Source organism: Bos indicus x Bos taurus, chromosome 11, assembly GCF_003369695.1.
Source record: "Bos indicus x Bos taurus breed Angus x Brahman F1 hybrid chromosome 11, Bos_hybrid_MaternalHap_v2.0, whole genome shotgun sequence".
NCBI lineage: Eukaryota > Metazoa > Chordata > Mammalia > Artiodactyla > Bovidae > Bos > Bos indicus x Bos taurus.
In genome coordinates, this window is record NC_040086.1 from 12,672,734 (window position 1) to 12,697,276 (window position 24,543).

Here is a 24,543-nt window from a genome sequence, read left to right on the forward strand (position 1 = left end):
GCAACATCAAAACAAGTACATCCCGTCTTGAGACAGTGGCCTTCCCAGAGCTGGGATGAGCCCAGGGGCCAGGGGGCTGTGGAGGACATGGAGTAGAGATGGAGGGGTTGGGTGGGGCATGGCCTCGAAGGGCCATGGGGTTCTGGGAAAAGAGGAGCCTGAATGTCTGGCTAAAAATGGTCCTGGGTATGTGTGTGAGTGTGCACGCGCGTATTAACTGTGGCATTCAGAACAAGGGATAATTGGAAAAACATGACTGATGCTGAGCCACACGCATTTGGGGACATGTGGCTCCAGTTCTGGGATTGTTTGTCATTCCTTATTTCAGGAAAGCAGGAAGACAAAAGATGTAGCTTCGAACGCAGCGAAGACTCAGATGTCACCAGTCAATGTGGGGCCAGGCCACCGCCATCTATCAGCAGCGGCCTTTTGAGGCTGCCACCCGCCCCATGATCAGCCCCATGCCTGGGCTGTCCTGTGCCAGCTGCCAGATAGGACCCAGAGCCCTCCACAATCTGAGCTTTCGCACGCTGGGAGAGGGAACTCTGGCTCCTTCCCAAGGGTTTGCCGGAAGGGAGCTGGAGGGACAGCGGGATGCAAAGGAAGAGGTAAACTGGCAACTGGAGTTACAGGCAAACTGGAGTCAACCGGGAAACTCCCAGAAACCCCAGCACAAACCAAGGAACAAGCCTGGGTGACCCACAGAGGCCTGCATGACCTCAGGAAGGGCCAGAGGCTGCTGACTTCCAAAAGCTGGGGAGGTTGAGGGCCTGCTTCTCTGTACCTCTGTGTCCTTTCTGGCAACTGAAGTGGAGGCATCAGGATGCGGGTAGGGGGCTTGAAGAGAGCAGAAGACATAAACAGCATCCACATGCGAGGCCAGGCAGGTGGACTCCGGTTGGCAGGACCTGCATCCAACCCCCTTTGAGCAAGGTGATGGAGAACACACTTGCTAACTGCTAGCATCCAGTTCCTCTGAGTTCCCTTCACTCACTGGGATCTATCTAGTGCATAGACTCTTGGTATTTAGGACTGGAAGTGACATTACCCAAACTTGTTCTGATCTTTGAGAGAACACAGAACACTGTGCCTTACTCCGAGTAGGGGCTCAACAAACGTGAGGTCCCTTTACTGGCCCCATCCTGTCTCTGAGTCCCAGGAGACCTGGGTGGCAGCTTCACCAGGAACACAATAGCTTCCTTCTTGCTTTTCCAGCCAAGTCCTTTCCCCCTTCACTCAGCCAGAAATAAGACTGGACTTTTAAAAAATGTTTACTAGGAAACTAAGAAACAAACAAAGCAAACAGAATGCATGTGATGGAAGTTGAGGAACTATTACAGAATTCCAGATTTTATTAACACTCTTGGATCAAAGAACCCAATCTAAATCCCCCAGGATTTTTTCTCTTTTTTGGAGAAGTGCTTCTTGCTCGTATTTTATTGTTCTAATTTTCTTTCTCATTAATATTTTTTGCTAATATTTTTGAGCATTTGCCATGTGCCAAGCACTTTGCAATGTGATCACCAACCATTTTATCAGACTTAAGCAATGTGCACATATATCATTTTATCAGACTAGAGCGGTTAAATAATTTGCCCATAGTTGCTCCTTTGTGGCAGGAATGGGAGCTGAAATGAAACTCTGTGACCCTCTGCTGCTGCTACTGCTAAGTCGCTTCAGTCGTGTCCAACTCTGTGCGACCCCATAGACGGCAGCCCGCCAGGCTCCCCCATCCCTGGGATTCTCCAGGCAAGAACACTGGAGTGGGTTGCCATTTCCTTCCCCAATGCATAAAAGTGAAAAGTTAAAATGAAGTTGCTCAGTCGTGTCCAACCTCAGTGACCCCATGGACTGCAGCTTTCCAGGCTCCTCCATCCATGGGATTTTCCAGGCAAGAGTACTGTGACCCTCAAACCTGTGTTTTGATCACCTCTACCCTGACTTCCTTTGGCCTACACTCCCTTGTAACACCACCTAAGGAGGGTGAGGTAGGCTGGGGTAGGCTGGGAAGCCAGAAGGCACATGTGAAATTTGGAATCCACTTCTGCCCAGGCCTACTTTGTGCAAAGGTCCCTAACACTGACTATGAAACAGCTCGCAAGTTTAAGAAGACAAATAAATAAGTCTGCACTGTATTTCTTTAATTTCTATTTCTTATGGACTCATGTACACAAAGTTAGCATAATACCCAACTTACCTCTTGGCACGTTATCATCGTTGTTTCATACATGACTCTCAGTTATTTTTTATTTATGTATTTTTCTTTATTTCTAAGAAACTGAAGACCCACGGAGCACCACCCAACATTACAGGCAATGGACAATTACCTGTGTTCCCCTCCCTTCCTATCCCTATACCCCATCCCTTCAGAGTAACTATGCTGAATATCATGCTTATCATTCTTTTAAATGTCAGTTTATCAGATTTAATTGTATGTTTAAAAGTAGAATTTTTTTAGTTTTACTTGTTTTCAAACTTGCAGGATTATAGCTGAGCACCAGAACCTAAGATTTCTTTTTTTCACCCAAAATTATACTACCAAGATTCATCCATGTTGTAATGGGCCATTTCTCTTTTTTTCTGTTTGATCCTATCAATAAAAACAGTCTAGTTAAGTAACTTTGCCAAGATTTTTGATCACTTTTGCATCTGCTATATCTTGCATAGATTCTTGAATTTAGTTCTCCTCTTAAAGGACACTTCAAAGAATGTCTTCAATGCGGGTTTCTCATGGCTGGTCATTCAAGTCTATGTATCACTAGGAATATTTTCATTATGCCCTGACAGTTGGTTAGACATTTGGTTAAACAGCTGGTTAAACTGACAATTCGGTTAGCTATATAATTTATGTAAATAAATAACTGTGGCAAGAATACATACATGAGATCTACCTTCTTAACAAAATTCTAAGTATATGCTATAGCATTGTTAACTATAAGCACAATATTGTACAAAAGATCTCTAGAACTTACCATTTTTGCATAATTGAAATAGACAATTTGCTGCTGTTGTTCAGCCGCTTATCATGTCTGACTCTTTGCGACCCCACAGACTGCAGCAGGCCAGCTTCCCTGCCCCTCACCATTTCCCGGAGCTTGCTCAAATTCATGTCAATTGAGTTGGTGATGGCGTCCAACCATCTCGTCCTCTGTTGTCCCCTTCTCCTCCTGCTTTCAGTCTTTCCCAGCATCAGGGGCTTTTCTAATGAGTCAGCTCTTCCTATCAGGTGGCCAAAGTATTGGAGCTTCAGGATCAGTCCTCCAATGAATATTCAGGACAGATTTCCTTTAAGATAGACTGGTTTGATCTCCTTGCTGTTCAAGGAATTCTTGAGTCTTCTCCAGCCCCACAGTTCAAAAGCATTAATTCTTGGGCTCTCAGCTTCCTTCATGGTCCAATTCTCAAATCCATATAAGACTACTGGAAAAACCATAGCTTTGACTATATGGACCTTTGTCGGCAAAGTAAAGTTTCTGCTTTTTAATATATTGTCTAGGCTTGTCATAGCTTTTCTTTCAAGAAGCAAGAGTCTTTTAATTTCAAGGCCGCAGTCATCATCTGTGATTTTGCAGCCCAAGAAAATAAAATCTGTCACTGTTTACATTGTTTCCCATCTATTTGCCATGAAGTGATGGAACCAGATGCCATAATCTTCTTTTTTTGAAAGTTGAGTTTTAAGCCAGCTTTTTCACTCTTTTCTTTCACCTTCATCAAAAGGCTCTTTAGTTCTTCTTCACTTTCTGCCATAACAGTGGTGTCATCTGCATATCTGAGGTTATTGATATTTCTCCTGGCAATCTTGATTCCAGCTTTTGCTTCATCCAGCCCAGAATTTTTCATGATGTCCTCTGCATATAAGTTAAATAAGCAGGGTGACAATATACCACCTTGACATTCTCCTTTCCCAATTTGGAACCAGTCCATTGTTCCAAGTCTGGTTCTAACTGTTGCTTCTTGACCTGCATACAGGTTTCTCAGGAAGCAGAGAAAGTGGTCTGATATTCCCATCTCTTGAAGAATTTTCCACAGTTTGTTGTGATCTACACATTCAAAGGCTTTAGAGTAGTCAATGAAGCACAAGTAGATTTTTTTCTCAAATTCTCTTGCTTTTTCTATGATCCAACAGATGTTGGCAATTTGATCTCTGGTTCCTCTGCCTTTTTTAAATCCAGCTTGAACATTGGAAGTTCTGGGTTCACATACTGTTGAAGCCTACCTTGGAGAATTTTGAGCATTACTTTGCTAGCATGTGAAATGAGTGCAGTTGTGTGGTAGTTTGAGCATTCTTTGGCATTGCCTTTCTTTGGGATTGGAATGAAAACTGACCTTTTCCAGTCCTGTGGCCACTGCTGAGTTTTCCAAATTTGCTGGCATATTGAGTGCAGTACTTTCACAGCATCATCTGTTAGGATTTGAAATAGCGCAACTGGAATTCCATCACCTCCACCAGCTTTGTTCACAGTGATGCTTCCTAAGACCCACTTGACTTCACACTCCAAGATGCCTGGTTCTAGGTGAGTGATCACACATCGTGATTATCTGGGTCGTGAAGATCTTTTTTGTACAGTTCTTCTTAATATCTTCTGCTTCTGTTAGGTCCTTGCTATTTCTGTCCTTTATTGTGCCCATCTTTGCATGAAATTTTTCCTTGGTATCTCTAATTTTCTTGAAGAGATCTCCAGTCTTTCCCATTCTATTGTTTCCCTCTATTTCTTTACATTTTTCACTTAGGAAGGCTTTCTTATCTCTCCTTGCCATCCTTTGGAACTCTGCATTTAGACAATTTGAGACTACATCAAACTAAAAAGCATTTTCACAGCAAAGGAAATTATCAACAGGGTGAGAAGACAATCTATGGAATAGGAGAAAATATTTGTAAATTGAATATCTCACAAAGAGTAATACCCAAAATATAAAAGGAACTCAGCAAAAAACAAATAACCCAATTTAAAAATGTGCAAGGAACTTGAATAGGCATTGCTCCAAAGATGTAACAGTGGCCAAAAAGTGTGTTAAGAGGCTCAACATTACTAATCATCAGGGAAATGCTAATCAAAATCACAATGAGATATCACTTCGAACATTTTAAGATAGCCATTATTTTTGTTAAAAAAAAAAATGAGCGTTGATAAGGTTGCAGGGAATTTGGAACCCTTGAACACTGTTGATGGGATTGTAAATGATAGCAATTATGTAAAAAAGTTTAGAGTTTCCTCAAAAAAATTGAAAATTAGAACCACCATATAAGCCAGCAGTTCCAAAAGAACTGATCCAAAAGAATTGAAATTGGGATCTTTAAAAAATATTTGCGCTCCTCTGTTATTGCAGCATCATTCAAAAGAACCAAAATGTGGAAACAACCTAAATGTCCCCTCAGTGGATGAATGGATAAAGAAGACATGATATATACATGAAATGGAATATTGCTGTTGTTCAGTTGCCAAGTCATGTCGACTCTTTGTGAGCCCACAGACTGCAGTGCACCAGCCCACCTTGTCCCTCAGCATCTCCTGGAGTTTGCCCAAGTTCATGTCCATTGAATTGGTGATGCCTTCCAACCATCTCATCCTCTGTCACCCTCTTCTCCTCCTGCCTTCAATCTTTCCCAGCATCAGGGTCTTTTCAGTGAGTCAGCTCTTCATATTAGGTAGCTAAAGTATTGGAGCTTCAGCATCAGTCCTTCCAATGAATATTCAGGGTTGATTTCCTTTAGGATTAACTGGATTGATCCCCTTGCTGTCCAAGGGGCTTTCAAGAGTCTTCTCCTGCACCACAGTTCAAAAGCATCCATTCTTCGAGGTTCTGCCTTCTTTATGGTCCAACTCTCACATCCATACATGACTACTGGGATGGAATATGCAATGCAATGGAATATTATTCACACATAAAAAGATGGAAATCCCACCATAGATGACAACATGGATGAACCTTGAAGACATTATGCTAAGTGAAATAAGCTTGCCACAGAAAGACAAATACTCCATGATTCCACTTACATAAAACAGAAGGGAGAATAGCAGTTGCCAAGGGCTGAGAGAAGGGGGGGAATGGGGAATTGCTGTTTAATAGTTACAAAGTTTCATTTATGCAAGACAAGTAACTTCTATAAATCTTCTCTAAAACATTGCCCTTTGTTATTTTTAAATAGTGTTCCCCAATTCCATCTACAAAGCTAAAATATACCTAATGCAGAATGCTTGAAAAGCAGGCTAAAACGATCTTCAATCTTACCACCCTGAAATTTCTTCTATTAATAGTTCAATGTGTATAGATCCTGCCAAGACCTTCAAGAAGGTCGTAATGATGTAGATGTCAACTGGGTGCTTGAAACTCCTATTTCCTGAGACCTAATACTAATGCTGGATAATATTGATCTTAAAAAGTTTTGCCAAACTGATGGTTAAGAAGAAATGTAATTCCTTGTTGATTTAATTTGTAGCCCCAGAGCTGCAGGATAGTATTCATATGTGCATTAGCTATTGGCACTTCTGTGAAAGGCTCATTCAAACTCTTTGCCCAGGTTTCTTTTGAGTTATTTGAGTTTTCTTATTGTTTTGTAGAAAAAAATTTTGTATGCTAGCCTTTATATATGTTTCATACACTTTCTCCTCTTAAGTAAAGAGAAGGTGATTTGCATTTAACTGTTTCTTTGAAATTACAGATGTTTAAAATTTTCATGTAGTTTCAACATTTTCAATATTTTCCTTTAACATTTCTGAGATTGTGCAATGCCTGGGAAGGTTTTCCCCATTCCACAATTAGAAGAAAAAAAAATCCAAAGGATCTGAATAAATATTTATCCAAGCAGATATATAAATGGCCAACAAGAACATGAAAAGATGATCAACATCATTAGCCACCAGGAAAATGCAAATCTAAACCACAATGAGACACCATGTATCTACTAGTATGGCTACAATCAAAAAGACTGATCATTCATTACACATGGAGAAATCAGAACCCTAATACATTGTTAATATGAATACAAAATGGTTCAGCTACTTTGGAAAGCAGTATGGCGTTTCCTCAAAAGATTAAACATAGAATGACCATACAACCCAGAAACTGTACTCCTAGATAAATACCCAAGAGAAACGGAAACAAATGTCCAAGCAAAACTTGTACGCAAACGCTCATTGCAACGTTATTCTTAATAATCAAAAAGTGGAAACAACCAAAATGGTCATCAAATAATGAGTAAGTGAATAAAATACGGTATTCCATACAATGGAGTATTATTTGACAGTGAAAAGGACTGGAATACTGACACATCGTATAAGATGGATAAACCAGGGAAACATTAGGCCAAGTGAAAGAAACCAGTCACAGAAGATCACATGTTATATAACTCCATTTATATAAAATGTACAGAATAGGCAAATCTATAGAGACAGAAAGTAGATTAGTGGTTGCCTAGAGGTATGGTTCGGAGAAGGCAATGGCACCCCACTCCAGTACTCTTGCCTGGAAAATCCCATGGACGGAGGAGCCTGGTGGCTGCAGTCCATGGGGTCGCTGGGAGTTGGACACAACTGAGCGACTTCACTTTCACTTTTCACTTTCCTGCATTGGAGAAGGAAATGGCAACCCACTCCAGTGTTCTTGCCTGGAGAATCCCAGGGATGGGGGAGCCTGGTGGGCTGCCATCTATGGGGTCTCACAAAGTCGGACACAACTGAAGCGACTTAGCAGCAGCAGCAGAGGTATGGTTGTATAACTCTGCTGCTGCTGCTGCTAAGTCGCTTCAGTCGTGTCCGACTCTGTGCGACCCCATAGACGGCAGCCCACCAGGCTCCCCTGTCCCTGGGATTCTCCAGGCAAGAACACTGGAGTAAAGGCTGTTGAATTGTACACTTCAAATGAGCAAATTGTATAGTATCTGAATTATGTCTCAATAAAGCTGGTTTTTTTTTTCCACCAGCTTAAAAGAAAAGGAAATTTATTTGCCCTAACAATGGAAAGTCCAGGACAATGACTGACATGAGAGGTTTAGGGCTTTGTCTGTCTCTCTTCTTGGCCTTCGGATGTATAAAATTTATCCTCAGACTCTTTGGAGTTGGTCACATGGCCATCACCAAATAACCCAGAAGTGTGGAGTGTTTTGATTCACCAGAGCTGGATCACATGCTTGACTCCTGGTGCTGAGGGAGAAACTATATCCAGATCACATGAGACAAACATGTATAAGGAAGTGGATTCTCAAGTGACATTTATGAGCTATTCAGGAAGAAGAGGCAACAGATAGTAACAGACATTCAATATGGAGATAATTAAATCATCTGAAAATAATGGTGTTTCTGCATTTTCGTTTTCAGTATTTTTGCTACCCAATTTTTCTTTTCTTGTTGCATTGTTTAGGGTGTCCAGAACTATATAGGAAAATTATAGCAATAATATTACATGACTTTAATGGGAGTGCCTCTAATATTTTACTATTCTAGACAGAATGGTTTGGATAAAATTTGATGCTCTTTACCAAGTAAGAAAAATATCATTATAGGCCTAGCTGGCTGAAATTTCTTAATTAAGAGTTAATTTGACTTATAGTGAATGTCAACTGCTATAATCATGAATTTACTCTCTTTTATTTGTCCAAACTACATGAATAAACTTTTTAACATTGGACAGTTTCTGTATTTCTATGAATTGCTTTATAATGGAGGGGATAAACAGATTATTTTTCTTAAAAAAATCAACAAGTAAGTTGTGACATTTTCTATTTCAGGAGAGCTCCTGGTTAAGGGAAAAAAATTTGGGTACCCATTGAGGGAGTATATGAGCCAGGATTCAAGAATATGGGAAAAGGATATGGCAGCTGGCTCTGTTTTCAGGCCCAGCTTTTAGGCCTTTTCCTTTCTTGGACCCAACACACTGGCAGTAATCATATAAGAGGCAAGTGTGCAGGATAGCCCAGTCCACCAACAGCTCCTTTCATATAATTTCTATTAGGCATGGTCTGTCAACAAAGGTCCATCTAGTCAAGGCTGTGGTTTTTCCAGTAGTCATGTATGGATGTGACAGTTGGACTATAAAGAAAGCTGAGTGCTGAAGAATTGATGCTTTTGAACTGTGGTGTTGGAGAAGACTCGTGAGAGTCCCTTGGACTGCAAGGAGATCCAACCAGTCCATCCTAAAGGAGATCAGTCCTGAGTGTTCATTGGAAGGACTGATGTTGAAGCTGAAACTCCAATACTTTGGCTACCTGATGCGAAGAACTGACTCATCTGAAAAGACCCTGATACTGGGAAAGATTTAGGGCAGGAAGAGAAGGAGACAACAGAGGATGAGATGGTTGGATGGCATCACCGACTCAATGGATGTGGGTTTGGGTAGACTCCGGCAGTTGGTGATGGATAGGGAAGCATGGCATGCTGTGGTTCATGGGGTCGCAAAGAGTCAGACATGACTGAGCAACTGAACTGAATTGGATAGGGGTAAAAAAACAGGATCAAGATCTGATAGAAGGAAAGAAGTACTTAGAAGACAGATAAGGAGGGACAAAGTGCAGAAAGCCTGTGACTTACCTACAGTTCCACAGGTTTTGAGTCCATGTGGAATAACCTCCAAAGTCTAGTTCCTGTCCTCACCACGATACTATCCCAAAGGTTGGTCTGTACTGCTCAGAACAGGGGCTCTAAATCCTTGGAACAGAAATTTTGGGGAAAGGAGGAACCAATATCCTTGTTCCTGTCTGGGTCTGAGGCTTCTTCTGGGCCACAGAACCCTTTTCACCAGTATGAGATGCTTGGTCCACATCCTGCCCAAATGGGTTCTCAAAGATGAAGCCCTCTGATTCTCACATAACTCACAGTTTTCTAGACAGATAGAGTTTTTAGGAAAAAGAAAAGTTTATGGAAATCCCAGCCAGATTCAGATGGGAAAGAACTGTCCTCATCACAATGTTCATGCAGTTAACAGCTCTGATGCTCAAAAATGCTGTAGTGGACATCAAAATTAATGGAACCAAGGTTACTTGGAAGCCAACAGGGCTTTGGTAATCCCTTAAAAGTGTAACTTGTCTCAGTTATGACAAAGGGAGAGTGGGAAATGGAGGACAAACTTTAGTAAAAGCTGAAGACAACATTGGAAGCCCTTGGGGTTAGCCAGCTCTTCCTAACAGAGGATGGTGTTGATTTCATGGGACTGAATAAGGAGAAATACCATTCATTCATATTTTTGATGAGTATTTACCCAGTTCCTTCTGCATGCAAGGCAGCCTACCATTTGCTGCAAACACAGTGGTGAACAGAGTAAACATGTCCCCTGCTTTGGCAGAGCTTTGAATCTAGTGAAAAAAGACAGTCAATAAGAGAACAAATTTCAAATTCTGCTAAGAGGAAAATGAAGTGTGTGTTATGGAAGGGAAGATGGGGTACACACGTGGAGATGTCAAGGGTGAGAAGAAGCCGTCTCAGTGAGGAGGAAGGGAGGCCACAGCATGGGTGAAGTCTTCACAGTAGAGAAGAGCTTGTTTTGTTCAAGGACCTGGAAGGTTAGTATAGCAGGAGCACCATGTGCTGGGAGAGACTCAAGTGAGATGACCTTGAAGAAGTATTGGGGCCAAATTATGCAGATCCTCTTGGACCATGTTGAGGAGTGTGGATTTTCTTCTAAAAAAAAAAAAAAAAAAAAGACAAAAAACGTTTTTAGGCATGTGAAAAATCTGGTTTCTTTTTTTTTTTAATTGCTCTAACTTCTATGTGTAAAACAGATAGGAAAGGGCAGTATAGGAAATAGAGAAACTGGTTAAAGGCAAGTTCCCAAGTGAGAAATTAAAGAAGCTTAGGCCAGAATGGTGTCAGTGGAAATGGAGATAAGCAAGCGGACTAGAGATGTATGTTTGAGGAAGAATCAATAGAACCTGCTGATGAAGACAATGTGGGAAGTAAGGAAATGTGGAAAATCTGTAATTACTCCCAGGTTTCTGAATAGAGCAGTTTGTTGGATGGTGATGCTGCCTTGAGATGGGAAAACAAAGGGGAGGGTGAGTGGTGATGTATGGCAAAACCAATACAATATTGTAAAGTAAAAAATAAATAAATAAAATAAAATCAGCAGTCAAAATGACTAGTTGAGATCATGGAAATAAATAAATAATTTCTTACTAAAAAAAAAAAGAGTTCTATTTCAGGCATATAGAAATTAAACATCTACTTTTAAAACTCTCCTTTGTCTATGGTCGCACACTGTGCCTTATCCCTGGGAGCTCCTTGTCTTATGGGTTGGTGTGTCCTCTACTAGTCAATTACCAAGGACTCAAGCGCGGGGGAGGCCTAGAAGATCTCCTCACCCACTTTTTGCCCCAGCCCCACAATGCCTGTTCTCCAACAGCCCCATGAGGCCCCAAGTACCCCTTCCCCATGTCTCCATTTGGACAGGAGGATGGACTTGACCCTGGGAGCGATTCTTGGCCTCTACTGGGAAACTGGCTCCCAGCAACCTCCTCCCCCTGCGTCAGTCCTTTTCCCCTAAATGCTTCCCAGCTTCCCAGATGGTGTCCAGATAACCCGCACCCTCTCCCTGGGGTGCGATCATCATTCCGAGGGTCAGCTCATCTCCTTGAATCCTTCAGCGTAGGAAGAATCATGAGTCCATCTGTCATCACCCACCTCCCTGGGAACTGAGGAGGGCAGAGAGCCAGGCCAGCGGGCAGAGTACATTTGTATCCCTTTGCTCAAGGCCAGCTCTGCTGGTTAATCTATGGAGAAACCCAGCCAGGAAGTCTACAAAAAAACACAGGAATCACTAGTTTGAGCCTTCTGTCCCACACATCCTCTCCCCATCATCATACATGTCCTATTCATCATCCCAGATTTAGCTCAAAGGCCATCTCATCTGGGCAGGCTTCCGAATTCCCAAGCACATCTAGTCTCTCTCTCTCCTCCAATTCTTTAATTGGACCGCAATGGTGGTCTGATCTTGATGTACTGATAATGAAACGGTCTGGTTATGTCTCTCTTTCCATTAAATCTGTGCTGTTTAATATGGCGCCCACCCATTATATGTGGCTGCTTACATTTATATCAATTAAAATTCAACAAAATATAATTTCAGCTCCTCAACTGGTCTAGCACATGATCAGGTGCTCAGTAGCCATGTGTGGCCAGTGGCTCCCATATTAAACATCACAGATTGAGAGCCCCTTCTCCATCTGTAGAATAGCACTGTGTTAAACTAAGAACTCCCTGATGACCAAACTGGGTGTTATCCTCTTTGTGCCCTTGGCACCCGGTACAGAATACAGAACATAGAAGATGCTAAATATGTATGGACTGAATGAGCAGATGAGAGGATAAGTTCTGGACACCATGTGTGAAGGAGAATATGGGTGACCTGCATGAAGTATGCTCCAAAGACAGGAACCAAGAGAAGATATGATTTAGGGGAAAGACAGAGAGGACAGCTCAGTGTGAGCAAGGTGGCCTTTCTGTGTCCCGAGACACTAGAATGCCGTTGCCAGTGTCCTTCAATAGCACCATTAAATCACACATAGTCGCATAGGACAGCTCATCCTATCAGCCTCTCCTCTGTGACACCTCTGTTTACCTCTCTGTCAATCCAGTCCCCTCATTGTCCTTGAAATTCCCTGAGAAGTCTCTCCTGACCCACCCCAGCTGGTCCTACTTGCCATGCTCTGTCCAGCATCCCCAAGTACAGTGCGAAGGAACTCCGTCTGACAGCTACAGTCACTGTCCATTTTGTGCCCCAGTGCATACGTCTTATGTCCGTAACTCTGCTCTGTCCTTCAGGCTGACTAAGCAACAGATCCCCAGGGATGAGACCCCCTAAGACTTGGGCTCCCTAGGGGTAAGATTTTACTGATCAGGATGAGTAAGGGTTGCCCAAGAAGCTCTTTCCTAACAGGCAGGCCACTTAGGGGAAGGACCCGAGATCTGATCTCACGGAAACTGTTTACCCAGAGTCCTGCCCACCATGGCAGACACAGAGCAGGGGCTTGAGGGATTTCAAGACAACGCTACTTCTCCTGTGCAATCTCAAGTGGACTTTATGCAACAGCTTCTCTTCAGGGCAGTGGCTAGACTCTGGGAGAAGTGAGGAACACGGGCCTGAACCTTAAGGATCTGCGGAAGTTGAATCCCCCTGTGTTTGCCTGTATCAGCTCCTACTTCAGCATCTTGAGACTCATCATCTTCCTTTGCTTTCTGAGAATCCAGGAAAGATATACTGAGCAGTTCTGTAGCTCTGACTTAGCTCTCTGTGGATTCCTTCTTGACCCAAGAGCTCTCCCTAAATCCATGACTTCAGAGACCCTCCTGCCAACAGGAAGGGCTCTTCTGGCCCTGGGCCCTTATAATCCTGCTCTTAGCCTGGGCCATTTCTCTGCGGTCCCCTGGAGTTTATGTGCAAAGCTGTGGTAGTACAGTTTGGCTCTGCCCTGGTAGACAGTTCCGCTTCTTTTCCCACTAGAAACTAGGCCATTCTCAACAACAGGCCCAAATCCCCAAATAGTGGCCTTACCAATAGGAAGGTTGTAGAGGGTGATGTAGTATTTAGAATGTCTTCAATCATTCACCTTGTCCTTCTCCTGGGCTCTTAATACCAGCTTCTTTGACCCAAACACTATCCTTTAAAGCAATCAGCAGCTGTTCCCTTTGTCCCCTGAAAGAGAACCTGGCCCTCAGTAACATATCTTTGAAAGTTGGCAGGTGGGCACACCTTATGCCCCATAGATGATCCCTTCTCACTGGTTCTGTGTGTGACACCCCTTCCACCAGAGGAAAGTCTCTTAGAGTCATGATTTGAAAGCTTCAGCACAGTTCATCTGTATAGGAACACACGTCTGCTACAAGGAGGCTTGATGGCACACAACTTTGGTGAGAGGTGTCAGGAAAGATATTCCAAGCCTCAAATCTGAGTCAGTGTTTCCCACTAGACTCATTCTTTTGGGTTGAGACTGGCCCTCCTTTTAAACAGACCCTTCTTTTTAAACAGTGGTCTTCCTCCCTCCCTTGAGGAGCGCTTGGGACTGGTCCCATGGGAGAGCTTTGTGGACGCCAGGTGACTCTCTGACTACTCCTCCAAAGGGCAGTGGAAGGAAGTGGCCATCCCAAAGCCAGAGCCTGTGCTCATCTCTCCCCAGCTGCCATGGCTGAGAGTGGAGGCTGTCTTTCCCATGTTCGGGGCAAAGGAGGGGAAGAGCTGGAAGTCATCAGGGTGTTGTTTTTGCCAGTGGAGCCCTTGAAGTGGAGACAGGAGGAAAACAAACAAACTCATGTCATCTCCCCAGGGTCCTGGAAGAGGTCCCTTTCACAGCCAGGAATGTGACAAGGAGTGAAGTCAGCCAGGAGGCTGCCTGCAGAGGGAGGGAGGCAGGCAGCGGGGCGAGGATCAGAGGCTCAGAGCAGGGGAAGGGGCCAGACACGGGGAGGGTCCAAGGCCGTCATATCCCTGGGGCTGGGGGTGGGCAAAGAGCCCGCAGGGAGAGATGTGCCCCAAGGCTGGGAGGGCCCCACTGTACAGAAAGACATGTATCTCAGCTTGCCTACTAAAAGGTCCAGCCCATATTTTCCAGAAGCCAGTTTTGTGGAATAGATGTGGCAATAATTACAGGGATTGGCCGCTGATTGGCATGGAGATCAGTACAAGGAAGAATAAGATTAGAAGTAGATACACAGAAAGGAAAAATGGTCCCTGGGAGGAGAAAAAGTGCCAGGGTGGGGACTGGCCCCAGGCCAGTGGCCAAGTGAGACCAAGTGGATGAGAGTCCAGGTTAGACTGAGGTTGCCCAGCCCTCTGGCTCCCCAGGAGGCCTCTGATGTACTGAGGCTGACCCCACACTGCTGCTGTTCAGGAATCCATGACGTGTCCCAGCCTCACCTCTCTATCACGGGGCAGGAGCCAGCAGGCAGTGCTGGGCCCAGATTTGGTTCTCAGCTTGCCACAGCCCCTGGAAACAGGGGAGGGCCTGAGGGGAAGGTGTGGGGTTTCCTCCTCCAAGCCACCTCCATGACCTTGAGAGCACAGGTGCAGCTCACCTGCTCCTCCTTCTCCCTGTGTGTCTGACAGAGTCTGAGATGTTCTCTGCTCTGGCTCCCAGCTGTGTGGGAAAGCTGGGCTATGCCAGCCAGGTCCAGTTTTCCCAGCAACTCCCTTTGTAGCATTGGGATCACTGTAAATGGTCAGGACTCAATATCCCCATTCTGAAAAATGGAGGTATATCCTGACCTCCCCTCACCTCACCTCACTCACAGTTGAGGGTTAACAAGAAACCAGAGTGGCCAGAGCACCCAGGAAGCAAACTAACACATCTAAAGTATTCCAGGAGAGAGGTCTCTCTTTGGGAATTTTCTTTTTGTTTGGGGGTTTGTATAGATAGTACTGAAAACTTTATTTTATGTATTTGATTTTATTAAATATTGTACAGTACATTTTGACAAAATAGATACAGTGTAAATCTATAAATATTTGGATTTAAATCAAATATAATTTTTAACTTACATTCACAAACACCTTTGTTTTTTGGGCAAAAACAAAATCTTATATTTTTTCTGAATTTTGAATTTTGTTAATGAGTGTTTAAAGCACACATTATCTCTGAGACACTTTCAACAATGTTCTCTGGAAGGAAGTCTGAAAAACAGAATCAAGTAAGATGGCATGTATTATGTAGTGACACTGAATGTTGAGTTACTGAACTTGGAATTACAGCTGACCTTGAAAAATCTCTTTGGTAATTTTCTGCTGAAGATGCTGACTCCGTCCACAGCCTGAAATGTACCCGTGAGAGCGTCTGCTCCAGCATCCCTGTGTGCAATTGGGAGGACGGAGGCCCACCTGGCTCACAGACCCCTTAGGCAGGCCAGAGAAAGGAGAGCAGGGGAGAGGAAGCCCCGTCCCCTAGCAGCCCCGACCTTATGCCTGGATTCTGATAAATGGGGTCTACCTTGTGCCTGAGACCCAGGAGCCACCTCAACCCTTTCCCCATTTCTGAACCTCCATCCTGAGATAGTCTTAGCACCGTTTGGAAGCCCAGACCTGGGGCTTGCTTTTGCTTCTCCTCCCAGAGGCTCAAGTTCCCTCTGAATCTCCAGCCCAAGAGCCAGTGCCCAAGCACTGCTCCCAGATCCCTGACACCTCCCGCCTCCTGGCTAGCTGGGCTTTCACTAGGATGTAAACACTCTGTGAGCAGGGACCTTAGGTCTCCTGTTCACTGATGAATCCAAAGCCCCTAGAACATAGCACAATGGAGACACCAGTATTTGTTGAATGTGCAGAGGCCAGAACCTACTATAAAAGAATTGGTGGGAAAATCCAGCCCACAGATTAAAGGGAAACCCATCAGGAAAGACACTCTGGGGTGGCCACATGCATCTCACCTCACTTGCCCCTCACCACAGTTTGTGTGCTATGCTCAGTCACTCAGTTGTGTCTGACTCTTTGCACCCCCATAGACTGTAGCCCACCAGGCTCCTCTGTCCATGGGGATTCTCCAGGCAAGAATACTGGAGTGGGCTGCCATGCAAACTCAGGGATTGAACCCAGGTCTCCTGCGTTGCAGGTGGATTCTTTAACATCTGAGCCACCAGGGAAGCCCCACCACTATTTGCCACCTCTCAAAATGTATCAGTCCCTCCAGAGAGGACCACCTCCCTCCACCAGCTCAGGTCCTATAGCTCTCCATTGCCTGGTGGACTCTTCCAGCCTTCTTCTTTCTTCCTCAATGCTCAGTGTCACAGTAGCCCCAGGACAGTCCCTAAGCCATCAGGTTGCCGGCTCAGCATCCATATGGAGCTCACCAGGTCCCATTTGGCGGGTCTATCCTCCCAGCCTGGTCTGTGCATGCTCAGAGCTCACCCCTGTCTTGGAGGTTGTCTAGGGTGGGAGTCCTGGCTGGACCCAGCTCCCAAAACCTATTGGATCATCGAGAAAGCAAGTTTCTTCATCCTCTCTCACATATGCATCCCCAGCTCCACGCCCCTGCCTCTCTTTCCATGTTTTTAGCATCTTCTTCCGCTTGCTGGCTTCCCAGGGGTCCAGACTCAAGGCCATTTCCCACTGCCAGCACCCAGACCGCAGGAAGGCCGCTATCTCTCCCTCCTGGGCCTCCAGATCCCAGGGCCTTGTGTTCCTCTGCTACATTCCAGGCGAGACTCTGGTGGGAGAGACAGGGAGGACACCAAGGTGGTCTGAGCTCCCGGGAACAGCCCGGCTTCTTCCCTCCACTCCACTCTGCCTTCCCATCCCCTCTCAAGCTTTCTGGCTCTAAGCTGCCTGAAGGAATCTTGGCTCAAATCTTTACAGCCCCTCCTTTAGCCTCCTCCAAGGTCGCCTCGTCCTCTCCCTGCTGGTAGGCCCTGAGGACCTCACCCTGAGGACCTCACTAACACAGCAGGCTCCCCATGAACCTGCCATCCCTTTCCTTTGTCCCTGCTGGCCGAGAGATCTTAGAAAAGTTCTAATGAATTTGGGGCTCTACATCATCCCTGCCATATGAGGGATTTCAAGCTGGCACTGTTCCCTTCATCCTGCCACAGACAGTAAGCCAGTGTGGAGACCATACTCCAGTGAGAGACTCTCCCTCGGGCTGTCTCCTTAGCCTCAGACTGTCCTGCCCTAGACACAGATAGGTCTCTAACTCTGGTCCTCATTTGACATCATCTGTCCCTTCACAGGAGAAGGTAATGGCACCCCACTCCAGTACTCTTGCCTGGAAAATCCCATGGATGGAGGAGCCTGGTAGGCTGCAGTCCATGGGGTCGCGAAGAGTCGGACACGACTGAGCGACTTCCCTTTCACTTTTCACTTTCATGCATTGGAGAAGGAAATGGCAACCCACTCCAGTGTTCTTGCCTGGAGAATCCCAGGGACGGGGGAGCCTGGTGGGCTGCTGTCTCTGGGGTCGCACAGAGTTGGACACGACTGAAGCGACTTAGCAGCAGCAGCAGCAGTCCCTTCACAACGACCCCAGGCCCCTCCAGCCAACTCTCAAGAATGGGACATGAAGCACTTGAGGGAGCTGATGTTAGAGGCTTTTGGAGACCCTCCTCACAGCCCACCTTGGGTGGGGAGGGGCTGGTCACCCACAGTTCACTGCTTCGTAGATACTCTTCTGCCATCAGGAAGAGCTCTCTGGCCCAGAGCCCTTCGAGGCTTACTCTCATCCTTTGTCCATTTCTCTCTGTCCCACTGGCTCCAAGTATGAAGCTAGAAGCCTAAGATGGTAGCCTAACAGTGTCAATGTTTGGAGGGTGATTTATTTACCATGTCCCCAGTTAGTCCCCTGGCCTTACCACTGGGTGTATTCAAGCAGTATCCCTTCTGCAGCTGTGCTCCTCTCTCAGGCCTCTGCTCACATTCAGTGTTCCTGAGGTCTCCATGAGCTCTCTTGACCCTCGCCTGGATCCCACCAGCATGCCAAGTCTCTCTTAAGTGTGGATGTCCCTGCTTCTTTCATACTCATTTCATCCCTGGAGCATATTGCTCCTGAAACACCACTCGCTGTCATGGCCTGTCCTTCTAAATATATCTGGTTTCTGATGGGTCCTGCATGGCATGAACACTGTAGAAGGTGATCCCAGAGTTGGCCAGAGTCCAAAATACCTCACTTCTAGCCTCAATTCTTTACCTTCCCTTTTCCCAACTGCCTAAAAAAAACGTGCCTCTTATGGATTTGTTTGAATAATAATTTTCTTTTTAAAATGTAAGCTCTTCTGCAAAGTCTAGGCCCTTCCTTCCCTTCCTTATATTGACCTCACATTTCTGCCCTCTAACCTTCACAGAACTTGATTAAACTGCACAGAGATGGGGTGTCTCTATTGCTGTTTTTCACCAGCTCCTCCTTATGTTTCTCTCACTGGTCCGTCATTTGCCAAATATTAATCAAGACTCCGCAATATACAAAGTAATGGGCACTTTCTATCTTCTTTCTTCTTTTCCATTAAAAAAAATAATTTATGAAGTAGAGCCAGGGATCCCAGGCCAAGATAAAGTCTAAACAAGGATATAGGTGGTCCATCCCAGGACTGAGTGAGGCACAGGACTTGGTGTGCAGAGCAGAGAGTAAATCCCAAGAACCTCTTTTGAGTGAGGACCCCAGGGGCACCTGCCCCCCCTTGGCTCACTGAAGAAGCTATCATCAAGCAGCAGCCACCACCCCCTGCCCCCAGTCCACTTCTATTCAGAAGCCAGGGAGAGTCTCCAGAACACACCTCAGATCACATCCTTCAAGGGTTACAAACTCCTGCCTGATCTGGACCTCAATGTCCCCCTCATCCCATCTTAAGTTTGTGTGTCCCCTTGCTTGCTACAGACACATTGGTTTTCTTCAAGACTGGCTTTGTGTCAGCTTGCACATGCCTCCCTCACAACTTACACACATGCCCCTCGAGCCCACCACACTTGTCCTCACCCTCACTCTCTGCTTCTTGCCAACGTTCACATTTCACTGTAAGTGGCACTTCTTCAGAAAGGAACATCTTACCTGACCTTCAGCTGAAGTCAGTGCCCTGCTGTACATTCTCATCATCACCCTTATCATCATGAAACTCCACTGAGCTTATGCTTCTGTGATTAGTGATAGCAGGTGGCAGGGGTAACGGGGGGTCTCCATTCTGCTAGGGGGAAAACAGACATAGGTATGAGTTCTGAGAGCAGGGCTCTGGGAGGTAGTAGAGAAGCCAGTACCACATCCAGCTGACCACCAGGAGAGCCCACGTTGGGTGATAAAACCACTGTAGCATCCCCAGCCCTCGGCAAGGTCTGGCTGACCAGTCAGTGAGCAGCTGCGCTGCAGCTGGGACAGCTCTGGCCCTCCCTGTCCTCCGCTCATCTGATTTCTGCATGGCTCCAAGGATCACACTGCCTCCCAGGCCAGGAGCCTGTCATCAGCGTCTTATTCCCCGCCTCCCCTTCCTCCAGTGTGCACGCCACAGCTCATATTCCCAGGGTGTCTGGGAAACAGCAAGGGTACCACGGGCTCCTCCCAACTCAGGTGGCAGGTGATAAGCACTCCAAGCCCCAACAAAACTGAGCCTTTGACCCCTTGAGGCCTTTCCCACACATGCCATAGGTATTCAGTCTGGCCACATGAGGCTGGGGACACCTCCCTGTCTGTGTCCTGCTCCCTGGCTGCTGGCTCTCTACAGGACTGAAGGGGCATGTTCTTGGAGGTCCTGGAGACCCAGATCTATGGCTTCTGGCCTGAGGTGGTGTGATAACTTCCTTCTCCTCTTCCCTGCACCAGCTGCCCAGCCTTTCCTGGGCCTTTTCTCCATTCTGCCTTTACAGAGGCAGCCGGTGCTAACAGCAGAGGCCTCTCATTCTTCTTCCACTTTATCCTGGTTCAAGCTCATCAGTTCTTGTCAAGAAAGGAACTGAAGCCAGGGGTTCTAATCTTCCCAGCTCTGAGAATAATTTGCTCAGAAAACCCCTCTTTCCTTGACAGCTAGGTTTTGGTGTTGAGAAATCCAGGCCAAGAGACTTCCTCACCATAAAGATCTGGACATAGCTAGCAACATCAACTTACTGCCATCAAAACCATAATCTTCAACACTGTGATCATCACCACCATGAGTAATACAGTCATGACGACCATTACATCATTACCACCATCCAACGAACACTGTCGCCCTCCTCATCACCCTGATCGTTATCACCGTCTCCATTATTTTCACCATGGTTATTATCACCGTCACCAAGACCCATGACCACCCCCCGCCACCGCCGCGCAATCATCCCACTTAACATTACTGCTATGATTAGCATGTCCACCACTGTCACTGCTGCTCCACTTTCACAAACATCCTCACCAACTTCTAGATTATCATCCCCGTCAGTTTTAGCACAACACCACAACAATTACACACTCACCATCTCCTTCACGGCACGTCAGCACTGCTATCATCAGGCATCACCAGCATCTCATCACTCTTACCTTCACAAACACCATTACCCACTGCCATCCCCTCCGTGGGCACTGTTATCACCCGCCAACATCAATACCATTATGATGGTATTCATACCCATCATCGCCAGCCATCATCAACACCCATTATCACCACCAAGCATCACTGTCCTCGTCCTTGTCCATGTCCTTCTTTATTCAGATGATTTTTCTCTGTAATAGATTCTATGAAATTCTTCTTTATTCTAAAAATCTATACTAAACACAACCTGTGCGTGTAACACACAATGGGTTATTCAGGTTGAATTAGTTGGCTTTCGAGGTATAATGAGAAACCCCAAAATAAGTGGTTTGAAATAACAAATATTTAATTACTTAGTGTATGAGTCATGGGTCGGTTGGGTAGTCCTTCCAGTCTGGGATGGAAGCCACTAGGCTTCCTTGCTGCTGCTGCTATGTGTCCCCAATCAGCTGATAGGTCAGGCAGCAACCAGATGAAGGGTGGTCCGACTCACATCGATGGGGCCCCTTAGCTCCGCCTCATGTGTCTTCTCACTCTCCAGTGGGCTCGCTCAGGCTCATACACACAGTGGTCTTGGGGTTCTAAGTTTAGCAAAAAGGCAAGCCCCCATGCACAAGGGTGGTTTCCAAGCCATTACTTATATCACGCTTGCTAATATCCCATTGTCTAAAGTAACTCACAAGGTTGGCACAGACTCTAGAGATGGAGAAAGAGACCACCTCCTGATGAGAGTATCTACAAAATCACTTTGCAAGGTCAGGAACTCAAGGAAGGGAAGAATTTATAGCCACTTTACACTTTACCATACTGTAAACTGGCCTGATGGTCCTCGTGGACCCCTTTTTATCCTCCTTTTCCAGGGACTCTCTCGATTCCTGCTGGACACGGCTTATGAAACTTCTGATTCCATCAGACCCTCAGCCACTTAGTCTCCATTGCGTTTGTGCATGCGTGCTAAGTCGCTTCAGTTGTGTCCAACTCTTGGTGACTCTGTGGACTGTAGCCTTCCAGGCTTCTCTGTCTGTAGGATTCTCCAGGCAAGAACACTGGAGTGGGTTGTCATGCCCTCCGCCAGGGGATCTTCCCAACCCAGGGATCAAACCCGAGTCTCTTATGTCTCCTGCACTGGCAGGGGGGTAGCACCACCTGGGAAATAGTCAGCCGACTCCACACATGCTTGTGCAGCTCTGCCATCTGAGGTTGACCAGTTGCCCTGCCAGTTTCAGGCTCCTGCTATACTTCCATTCTTAGAAGAAACATCAGTGCACAGAGTCTGGGCTCTGAATTCATAAGCAGTTACTGAAGGAGCTGAGTGACACAGTCAGGAAGCTCAGGTTAGACAACTCCCTATGAAATGGATTTTGGCAGAGAGAAGATGGGAGAGAACTTCAGATAACAGTCTGCTTTTCCTTTCTAATGAATTGTTCTAAGACACATTTTTTTCTGTACAGTCTGTCCAAAGATGTCCTGCCTGGCTGATGCACTTATATCTTGATGAGCTGTGTCTCTTTGTAACTCGTCAGGAAGCAAGGGTCAATGTGATAACTGTTGTCTTGCATTGGTTCCCAGCCTTTATGCTTCACTTCCACTTTGCTTCACTCTTGCTGCTGAATTTGCACCTCCCAAATAAAACATTAGCACTTAAGCCTTGCCTCAGGCTCTGCTTTCTAGGGAACCCAAACAAAGACATCATCTTAAAGGAGTTCATAACCAGGATGTTTTAAGAGGAAGCCAAGGACATCAGGGGGCTAAGTAGTTATGCCTTCTAGCCAAAGAAGACTGTAAAATTGACAGATTTTTTTGTGGTGTTAGACAGTGGGAGTAGTGGGACATCTGTGTCCCCCTCATCAAAAAAAAAAAAAAAAGTAGCCCATTTCTAGGAAGCTAGGGCTTGGGGATGAGGGTCTAGGAATTCAAGTCCCTACTGTCCCAGTTCCCCAGAGAAAGGGTTTCCTTTTTTTCCCTTTGCCCTTCCATAAGTATTCAGAATCAGGTTCAAAGATTCTTAGTTGTGCTAAGTATTAGGACTAGTCTCTGCTTTCTATCTCAGCCAATGAGCATGAAGCTTCCTACATCCAGAGATCACCTCCCAGTTCCTTGCAGACCAGAACTTTGACTCCCTCATCAGTCTAGGGTTTCCCAAAGGCAGGAAATATGTGGCTCTCCTGAAATCCAGCCCAAGATGACTCAATTGGTCACAAGAACAGAGCCCAGCCATGAAGCTGAGGTGGACACTGTCTGCTCCTCTCTCCTCTGATCATCTCACTTCCCCGACTGTGTCCTGGCCTCCTCTCTCCTTCCCAGGGCCCAGCTCTCATTAGAGAGCTCACCACCAACCTCTCCTCAGTCTTCGTGGTCTGAGATTTAGTCGTGTACATGGAATTGTGGCCCACTTTGTCCTTCTCTCTGTGTGTTCATGAAACTGGATGAATGAGTTTTCAACAAGGTTGGAGACAAAACAGGGAAAGCAAGTAATCCCCAAAGGGGAAATAGTAGGAAAATATGCTATTTGTTTGAAGACATTTAACCTTTCCCCCAACCCAACTCATTACTTTGAATTTGGGTTTTCCTAAAGTTCCAGCAAACCAGAGACAGGCTGTGTAATGTTTCAATCCTTGTGTTGCAGGACTGAGACTAAGCCCATGCATGGAGAGGGATGGGTGGTCACTCGGCCCTGGTCTCTAACTTAGGGCAGCATAAACTCTACACCTGTCTCTTGAACAACTCTCCTGTCTATGAAGACACCTGGGTCTAAAACAGTAAAGAGAGTAAATATCACTCCTTGCCTGTTTTACCCATGGCCCAGCCACTTTTTCAGGAGTTCTCCTTGCAGCTCACCCACACCCTGCTGGCTGCATTTCAAGCCTGTTTCTACCTGCCAATTCATAGTGAAACTTGGCACTCTGCTGCCATGCTTCATTCATTGGCTCTGTTTTGCAGGGACACAGGATTTAGCTGACTCCTTGGAGCTCTGGTTAACACTGAGTTTTACTTAACACTCAAAAGTCGAAGAGCACTGGCCAGGAGAGGCCAGGTTCTGTCCTTTCTCCTGCTTGGCATGCTCTCAGCCAGGTCTTTGGTTCCCAGTATCCTCAAGGGCAGCTGCTAGGGTATGGCTTGGGCTGATGAGACCAGCAGGGTATGGGCTCCTTGGGACCAACCAAGGTCATGCAGCACAAGGGGCAACTCTTGTGTTCTCAGGTCCTTTGTTAAATGCAGTCCATCGCCCGATGGTATTAAGTTATAAAATACAGAGCTCAGGGCAAGGTGGGATTCTGCAATGCCCTGTCCCTATTGAAAATACTTGGATCTGATTGGTTTGGGCTCAAGCGCAGACACAGGATTCTTCCACTTTAGAGCCCTCAGCTCCCCTTTCCAGTCTAATGACTACCTTTAGCAAGCAGCAAGGAAGACAAGTGAAGACCTTCGTCTTTGCAGGTAAGACAGCAGGGGAAAGGGGAAGGGAAGGACCATCTAATGAGCCTTTGGTAAGTATGTTATCCTAGAGAATATTCAGAATGGCCTGATGAGGCAGGCTGGCCATCCCCAGAGAGGGGAAACCTTTGGTATCAAGGAGTCCCAGTTCAGTGGCAGCAGTAGGGTTTTCCCCAGACACCACCCCAATGCTCGCCCTACCCAGCAGACTGCCTTATAGCTG

General features: G+C 45.9%; 1 long non-coding RNA gene across 1 annotated transcript in view; it reads right to left on the reverse strand.

The window, feature by feature from the left end:
- Positions 1-9,391: 9,391 nt before the first annotated feature.
- Positions 9,392-24,543, reverse strand: part of LOC113900713 — an 86,976-nt gene continuing 71,824 nt past the window's right edge. The window contains exons 3-4 of the long non-coding RNA XR_003513226.1: positions 19,442-19,571; positions 9,392-10,610 (exon numbers count right to left, since the gene is read on the reverse strand). This is a non-coding gene — a long non-coding RNA (uncharacterized LOC113900713). The remainder of the gene's footprint in view (positions 10,611-19,441; positions 19,572-24,543) is intronic.